At 36.9% G+C, this 9,627-nt stretch overlaps 1 long non-coding RNA gene across 1 annotated transcript; it reads right to left on the reverse strand.

The window, feature by feature from the left end:
* Positions 1-406: 406 nt before the first annotated feature.
* LOC142601640 (uncharacterized) lies at positions 407-9,517 on the reverse strand. The gene is made up of 2 exons (XR_012835171.1): positions 9,393-9,517; positions 407-9,310 (listed from the first exon to the last, which is right to left on the reverse strand). It is a non-coding gene; the product is annotated as an uncharacterized LOC142601640 (long non-coding RNA).
* Positions 9,518-9,627: the final 110 nt, after the last annotated feature.

Genomic DNA, 9,627 nt, shown 5'->3' on the forward strand with positions numbered 1-9,627 from the left:
AGAATATGCCAAAGAGGGTATTTTGAAGAAATTGAATGGAAAATGGTATTTGTTAGCAAACAACGAAGTTTTGCTAAGAAATGGAACGTCAGTTCTAAACCTGACTACCTTGGGCATATGTGGGTTTTGGTACTTGATTCACTGAGTCCATCCTTTAAGGGAAGCTCTGTACGTGAGTCATTCTGTGCTCATGCTGGAGAAACAACCCACTCAAAAAAACCCAATCAATGGGCAGGCTACACCTTTGTAAAAATATTTAACACTTGTGGAAATGTTTAACATTTTGGTTTAGATCTAAGAGAGAAAATGTATGTATTTTTCATCATAAAACATGCATTTTGGAGGCTTTTTCATGTGGAAAGTCGCCTTTACAAATCAGTGAACATTAGGTAAGCCTGCCACAGAGCAGGATGAAGCCTTATTTATTCAAAACATCCACTGTCAGTGAGGACAACAGGTTCATAGAGCTGAGATATATGACCTTCTACAATTTCCTCTGACATTCATGGTGTAGAAGGTTTCCTGGGGTAAACAATGCTTTAGAAATGCAGTTGTTTAAATAAGTTCCTCTCTCACAAATAATCCAGTTCGTCCTCTTCCAATTATTTATGTCTGGAATGGTAGCAGGTGTCTTCTCTTTGTTCGGAGTTAATCTTCTGAAAACATTCCTTAATAATATCTATTTTAGAATTTTGCATTTCGTTGTTGTGAATTGTAAGTGCAATGAAAATCACAAACCACAGAAAAATAAGTCAAGTAGGGTTGGTTTGTGTTTTCATCTTCCATCTAACCCACATGTCACCTTCCCATTAGCAGCAACAGAACGAGGCATTTCTAATGTTTCCTGCAGGAATTTCTCAGTGTTTTACACAAAATCCAACAGCAATGTACATACAATGTGCAAATAAAACTTTTTCTCTGGAGTTTCAGAGGGATGCAGGAATTAACTTCAGTGCTGAGCTACATACATGCAGTGACCCTTCAAGTATTTGATTTATCTTCATTAACATAAGATTCTGTTACTGGGAATGAGAAAGGATCAAGTTTCTGCATTTTTACAATTATGCATAATACAAGCACTTATTAAACAATTACTAAAATATAACTATAGCTTATTAGAACATGTAAAATAAGCATAAAAAGAGGGGAAAAAAAGATAAATACTTGCTGGAGCAGGAATAGTTTTGTCCATGAAGCCATATTTAACATATTATAGACTTTGAAGGTCTATATGGTTTTGATCTTGAAAAGTAGCAAGCACTTCAGATTAGCACAAACTTTACTGTGAGGGCATTTGGTCTACAAATTGAAATGCAAAGCAAGACATGTTCCTTTTTCCATGTTTCCCCTCCTGTATATGTCTACAACCATAATCTGGCCTATATGTTTTATTTATTTAACAAGACATCTTGGAGGGAACCCATTTTAAACAAAAAAATCTGTTATATACATCTGTAATTTCTCTATGTGCTTCTGCAGTGCACTCTTAAAATATGACTTAAGATTTTAAAATGTCCTATTAACATAAAATATACTGAGATATTTTTCCAAAAAGTTACATATTATCATGTTTCCATGCACATTTTCTCAAAGAGGCACAGAAGAATCAAATATAATTCCCCTGTAACTTACTGCTATTTAGGTTTGGCCTTTGTACATCTCCAAGTGCTGGACTAATTGACAATGTGAAGAATTTCACATAGTTCCAAAAGTGTGATTTACAGCTGTTATTTTTAATCAGTTCACAGATAGAATTTTTAAAACTTTTCATGATTGTATACAACTTGAGAAGTTTATTGTATATGAACTTGAAAACAATGTCTGACAAAGTTAGAACAAAAAGCAAGCAGGATTTTGCTACTTCTTATTTTCAGTCACAACTCTCTTATCAAGATTAAAGAGAGAGACCTGAACTATTGTGGAGATACTCATATGTCCCTGCTGCTAGGTCTTGCATACTCTGACTCCCCTCTGATGTAGGCGTTTGGTCAACATTACCCAAATTTAGTCCTACCTATTTTCATCCTTTTTTTTTAAAAAAAAAAAAAAGTAACAAATGTAACAAATTTGGTGGATAATACAAGTAAAATTTCAAATGCCTTTTTTTTTTTTTTGAGAAAAAAATCACAAAAGCTGCATTCTCTTATCATTAGTAATAGTTTTGGATAAGAATATCATTGTTGTTTTGAAGGAACACATTTTCTTATACTTAATGCAGGGAAAGCTAAAAAACCCTGCAGTTTATACTTATTTGACTTAAGGAGGCTGAGATATAATTACCTGAAGAAACTGAATGCTGTGCTACGAAGAAGAGATTTAAGAAATGTTAATCCTTACTGCATCAGGGTACTGAAAGACCTCTTGTAAGTTATCAGTACATGTTGATAACACATGATCTTTGTATATTCTCTTTTGGGGTTGTCTTGGAAGCACTAGGACTAATTTTAAAATATTTTTTTTACTTGCAATTTCAATTAGTTGAAAAGTTGGCTGTTAAGGAGTATATCGTTGAGTGTTTATAAACCATGTCCTGTTGGCTTTATTGGTTAGTAATTTCATCCAAAAAAAGTGAGTCTTCTCATGTTAGTGAATAGATTTTGTGCATTATGAATACAAGCATTAGTTTGCCCATATAGTTACCATTTAAAACAACATAAATCTCAGTAGTTCCTAGCTTGCTTTCACAAATATATACAGAGCTGGAGAAACCATTCCATGCTGATTAATATAAAGTGATGCACAAAGATGTACTTGCTATTTGTGCCTCCTTTCCACATTTTAGTTGAAATTTTAAAATGGAGCTATATACACTTTAAAATAAAGAAGGCCAGGATACTGTCTGCAGTTGTGAGGAGATTCTGAACAAGATGGGATCAGAGTTGATTTTACGCTATTGAACTATGACTCCTGTAGTTAGAACAACACCGGCATTGTGCAGACCTGTGACAGTCATTTGCACTTGGATCGCCTTCATTACCACAGAATGTGGAAAATGTCTGTCAGGAGCTTTGAAAAGGGCAGGAAGGAAGGGTGACAGATGAAGAAAGAGGGCAAAGAAGGCAAGATCCACTGCTCTAACTATTGGCAAAACAAACTGCTTTCTAATAATCTTCATTGTTGGTTTAATCATCCCTTATTCTTTCTTCACTTCTCACTGATGTCCCTTTCTTATCTCTGTCGATCCCTCTTGTCCCATCATTATGATTTCCCCATTGCTATCACTTTGGATAGTGATTTGTGAACTAAAAAGTAAAAATTAAAATGAAACCCATTGGATTATGAAAAGCTACAGATTTTTGCTACGGATATAGCTATATGAAAGATATATAGTGACTTGTTCTGGTTTTATATTGATCTGCTTAGCATGCCATTTATTTTTGTAAATAAACACTGTATTACATTACACACTACTTTTTATACTTTAGACTTCTAAGCATTGCTGTTTTACCCAATACATTCTAATAGTGTGTAACTAAATCCTGCCAGACCAAATACCAAGTTATATTAACTAGAAGTACTGCTAAGTTTATTAATTGTAAAATCTCAAAATCTCTTGGGTTTTTATTATGATTATTATGCTATTTTGGAAACAGGTCTTAGAGTTTTGCTATTAGTTTCAACAGAACCTCTGTTTGGGCCTTAGAAATCAAATAAGTTACATCTGCTTGGAGCTGTAGGGCATGGACTTGCAATTTGAATCACAGAATCATTGAATACCAGATTGGAAAGGACCTCAAGGATCATCTGGTCCAACCTTTCTTGTGCAAAAGCACAGTCTAGACAAGATGGCCCAGCACCCTGTCCAGCCAAATCTTAAAGTGTCCAATGCTGGGGAATCCACCGCTTCCTTGGGGAGGTTATTCCAATGATCACGAGTAGTCTAAATGTCCACTTTTTTTTTTTCCCTGTATATGTAGGTTTTTCTTCCTGAAGCTTTTTTCTGAATTTCCTAGAACCCAGGAAAAGTAAAAAGCACCAGAATAACTTCTTTCTCTAGGATTTAACTGCAAACCATCTTCTGGATTAACTTTTTTCATATGTCTTTACTGCCTTCTGTCTCTACTTCTGGTGCTTCTGAAGCCGTGGTTTGCTGCAAAATAATCCAAACTGGGTTAAAAGATCAGCCAGATCCCTTTCCTGATCTGGTTTCTTGCACACAGAAAACACAATGGATAGTGAACTGGCATGAATGTAGAAATAAGTGGCACATCTAGGAGCTGTTTAATTTAGTGTGCTATAAACTTAAAGAAGAAAGCATTAAGATGTAGATACTGAGAAATGGAGTATTTATAGAAGCCACAGTCAACTGCTAACACTGTAAATGCTCTGGAAAACATGTAAGTAAATGGGAGACTGGTAAAAGAAGATAAACAATAAATTCAGGGATGTATTTTTAAATATTCCGTGCAAATAACATGCTGATGCAAGATACTCTACGTAATTATCTATGGAAGTATCCAGGAAAACATTAAATAATATTGAAAACAAATTTAAAATGGAAAAGTACTGAGTATATGAGGGAATATATAAGGATGAGTTTTCTGCAATACAAAGACTTTAGACTTTTAGTATATGAGGTTTTTAGTATACAAAGCTACCATTTACTCTAATATTCTGTATAGTATCATTATCTAGTCACCTTTATTGCTATTTAGTACAAGCAAAAGAGCTCTGAGACAAAGTAAGGGTACTATAATCACATAAAATATGCACAAGTACCGCATTTAAACAGAAAAATGCATGGGATTGTTTTGCAAGCATGACAGGATGCAATTTCTGACTGTAAGATAAAACTGGCACTGTAATTTTAATATCTTGTGTGAGAAACATAGGGAAAGCAGGAAAGTGATACGTAGTATTTTCTGATCTCAGTGCTTATAGAGTTGAGTCTATAAGTCAATGAACGTTGAGGTGTATGGATATATGTTTCTTTGTTGTTCAAAGCATAACAAATTCACACTTCTTCAACACTTTGATTTATAACAATAAAGCCACCAGATGTCATGTAATTAGATTTGTACTGTCCTTGAGGGAAGCTGATCAAATCCAGCTCAGCTTTAGAACAAATAATATAATTGAAATTTGTATAGTTGCTAGAGATTTGCTCCTGCCCCCCTAAGGGGGCAGTGTTAAAAAGAGAAGGAGTAAATACAGGGCTAGATGCAATACAACATAAAGCTTCACTCCATCCCCTCTTCACATTCTATTTTTTGAGGCATATACACAGACATTTCAGTTAATAAGCCAGTTGTAGTTTAACACATTCTCTGAACGTGGTGGGAAGCCAGCAATGCTTGCTCTCCAAGTGAAGTGGGACTTGGGGGCTCAGGGGACTGTTTTGGCTCATCTTTTTACTAATTTAGAAGGAGGATTGTCAATTAGTTGCCATGATTAACTGAATTTGTCAAAAGAAAAAATGTGTTAATCTCTGTGTTAAAATATGGATGGCTATAGCATGCAAGGGAGCGTCGCTGAAATCACATATGCCTAGCATCTAAATCTTCGTAGTGAGTGATATCAAAAGAAAAAGAAAAAATGTAAACCAGCTTGCTCTTTTTCCCACCCCAAATAAAAAGGCTAAATCTTACCTATTGGCATAGAAATTAACGGAATCAATTTGGAGGACAGGATAGGATAGGACTATTTCAGTTGGAAGGGACCTACAGGGATCCAGCTGCCTGACCACTTCAGGGCTGACCAAAAGTTAAAATACGTTAAGGACATTGTCCAAATGCCTCTTAACCACTGACAGGCTTGGGCCATTGACCACTGTTGTAGGAAGCCTGTTTGAGGGTTTGACCACCCTCTCAGCAAAGAAATGCTTCCTCATGTCCACTCTAAATACTTACAAATAGGATGTCTTGAATTAAGAATGTATTCTATATTTTTGGTAGTTTGTGACACTTCTAGAACAAAACATGTTGATCAGAGGAATTTTTACAAGTGGGAATAATTTTCATTCCAAGCAATTCAGCAAATTCAGTTCAAGATCTTAAAATGCTCTCTTGACTGACCCATCCACATTTTTCAGCAAAGTTCAGTTCAAAAAGCTTCTCTCGCTCTACTCCAATACTGCTGTTCTTCCAGCAATGTTGGATACTGCTTGAAGAAGCCAGAACAATCTTTTGCTTAGAACATTTAAGAAACTAAATGAGTTTATTCCATGTAGGGGAATTAGAAATATTTTTATATTTTTTTAAACATTTGTGTATGTTACTTATTCTTGCTGACAAAACAGAATGAAATACAATGCTGTGCAAAAGCAAAGAAACTAAATAATCTCTTTCAAAATTCCTTCGAATAGTCACTTCCAGGTTAGTAAGGAGGTTATGATCACTTGGTCCAGAGGCAGCAGCTCCCGTGCTGTGAGCAACACGCCACATCAAGGCTTCATGTCCGTTACAAAGGACACGCACAATACTGCATCAAATGGCAATGAAATTTGACCTAGATGGAGTGTGAAATCGCAGCACATGCCTGTCAAATTATCCAGAGCGTATGGTGGTGTGTTTATGAAGGTTCTATTTTGGCTATATGTTGGCTTACTAAGGACAAGCAGTACTGGCCTAATAAAACCTCTGCTGCTACTTAGTTCTAGGAGATTTTTAAACAAATTTTGAACCACTACAGTGAGTGTGTATAAATTAGTGGTTGTAGTGCAATATGCTCATTAAGTCAGATTTGCCATCTTGTAGGGACACAGCCTAAGGCAGAGGTAGAAAAGCATGCGCCGCCACAATCACTCGATGTTGTGGATACTATCACTTTTTTCAAAATAGACCCCAAAGTGGAGGTTACCAACTTTTAAAAACGTTTTTAAGGAGGTAGATCTACGTACTTGGCTAAAAGCATGGGGAAAAGGGACATGAGATAGGAAGAGTGTGATCTTAGTGCATGGTAACCATTTTCTATTTGTCTGTTTTGTGTTAAGAGATAAAGTTCTCTTTTATTTCATCTATTTGGTCCATTTGGTGCTTTTAATTTATGAATTTATTGAGCATCTAGTTGGGCATAATTTAGTTCTAGGTTTGTGATGTGAAGAACAAGTAAGGTGTGAGAAAAGTGATAAATTAAGCAGCTTGGGCCTACTTCACTGTAACTCTTACAGTCATTTCTACTGACAGAAAATAAGCTAGCAGTTTTCTGCTAAATGGAGTAGACTAGCCTTGAATATATGTCTGTATAACACAAGTCCCAAATGGGTGTGAAATTCTACTATTACTTGCCTGTGTTTTGTAAATATTTTATAATATTTACATCTGTTTATTACAGATAAGTAAGACAGTCACTTGAAGTTGGAAGTAGATACAAGTATTCTGGGGGATTTGAATTCAAAATTATCGCAACCATAGAAATAATTAACAGATTGAATGCAGGTCAATAAAGAGAAGTGAAAGGTAATGTACTCAGGAATAGTCAGTTAAATATAAACAGGACGAGAAAACAATTGGCTTCATAAATCTGAAGGAAAAAATCTGGATAATGGATCAGAGTTGAAGGCAGTTCAACAAAGTCATTAGTTGCAAAAAAAAAAAAAAAGGAAAACTGCACTGAGATCCGTGTGAACAGGTCAGTAGCCTACAGCACGTGCTGCATCGTCTTGCTGTGTTTCACATAGCATTGGTAAAGGCTTCACCTGCAGCTGAATGCCTAGTTTGGGGAACAGCCATTTGAGAAGGAGTTGGCTCAGTTAGATGCATTTCCAGCACTGCATATTTGTAGGTTTGACACCACGTCGGGGATGACATCAGGATATGAGGCTGGATTAGAGGATTCCATTCTTTTTTGATGATTCCATGATAAGGTTCAAGGCCACAGCAAATCATGATATAATCAAAACACCAATATCAGTGATTAAACCCAAACCTATAGATTGAATTATGGTACAGTATATGTGCATGTGTAGCTCTTGACTTCAGACCGGCAGAATTTGCCCTGATACTTATCTGAACAGCAAAAACCTGAGCACAGACTGCATACAAGGGTCAGAGTGCCAAAACCACAGCATACAGAGAGAGGGAGAAAGGCAAGGAGCATTCTGCAAAAATACAACCTTTTTTATCTTAAAACACTGTATGTCTGTAGCTTAACATCTTTCATAGCCATTAGTGTTTGTAAAGAGTAGCTTGTCGTAGCAACTAGTTCTAAAAATGGAGTGCAGGCTCACGCAAACGTCATCATATCACATCCAGGAGGAAGTGATTTTGTTACTGTGCAGGGACTTCTACTGTATTCATTACAGCCAACGATATCAAAGAAGCGTGCAGTAGTATGAGATGATAGCATTTCTTTTTCCATAACATTTCCAGAGATAGGACAGTATAACCAGTAGTGTGTTCCCTAAGGAGATAAAAAAATCACCTCTTGGTATTTTGGGTTTTTAACATCTAACAGCTCCATCATTTTTCTGGGATGTTCTATTGCTGAGCAATGTGAGCAGCTGGAAATTGTTTCTTTCTGCATTAGTCTGCACTGCTATAATTTCCTTCTCTTCCTGCATCTTTCTCAGTTTTAAGTTTGACCTGCATGATGTCATTGACATGTATACCATATATACCACATCACAAAAAAGAGAATAACATCTTTTGTCACAAAAGTGCGATGGTATCTGGCACTGATACCAGCAGAGGAACACCACGCTCCATGTAACAGAGGGCTGGATGTCACTTTTCAGCTCTTGTCCACATCTTTGGGTCTGAGAACAATAGAAAAAAATGGTCTATTTTGGGAGAGCTAACATTAGCGTTAATTATAACTGTTGAGATAATTTGTAATGTTTCTTTATTATTTTGTTTAAGTTTCCTTTTGTGAGATGCTAGGAACTGAAGTTTATTGTACAACTTTTGAATCCAGACTGCAGGGCTTTATTTCAGTCTTCATTCTTGTTGTAATATGAATGCTCGTCAGTATGAAAATCAGCATGAAATATAAATTATGTACATTCAAGGACAGACAATAGAAGATGAGAGGGGGAAAGGAGGAAGCAGGAAAGAGACCAAAAATCACATGAAGAATGCTTTAAAGATTTTTCCCTCAAACCGAACTTAAGCAAGCAGAAAGACGTAGGCAAAACATAAAGGTTAACCTACAAATAACTACATTGGATATTGAACTTGGATATAAAGGATGTACTAGGGTGAGAGTCGCGTGGGAGTGAAGTAGCACTCTGACCTCAAAGAGAATGACAAAAACGGTTGCAAGCAAAATTAAGCTGTGAGCCCCCACATGCCACAAATTGCAGTAACCTGTCACAGCTGTGGAATGACCCTTGCTGAAAAGCACCCTCCAGAGATTGTGCACACCTGGTTGCCTGGAGTAAGCGATGAAACTTACATTGCAACGGTTGAGGGAAAATGAATTTAGCATCTATACGCGAAAAACACTTAAATTACATTAAAACAGGGAAGGAGTCTGCTCAGTGACTCCTGAAGAGTCTGGGATCGGATTTCCATCCGTCTGGAGGCTAAGCCGTTACCTACGCTTTGTAACGGGTTTTGTCTGTCGGCCAGAGCTACCCTGGGTTGAGCTCCGCCGCCGGTCGCCCCCAAGCACGCCAAGCTGTCGCTGTGCAGAGGACCGGCCCGCGGAAGGACCCCGCCACGCTCCGCTCCGCTCCCCCCAGCGCCC

This window comes from Balearica regulorum, chromosome 4 (genome assembly GCF_011004875.1).
Source record: "Balearica regulorum gibbericeps isolate bBalReg1 chromosome 4, bBalReg1.pri, whole genome shotgun sequence".
In the NCBI taxonomy this organism is placed as follows: domain Eukaryota; kingdom Metazoa; phylum Chordata; class Aves; order Gruiformes; family Gruidae; genus Balearica; species Balearica regulorum.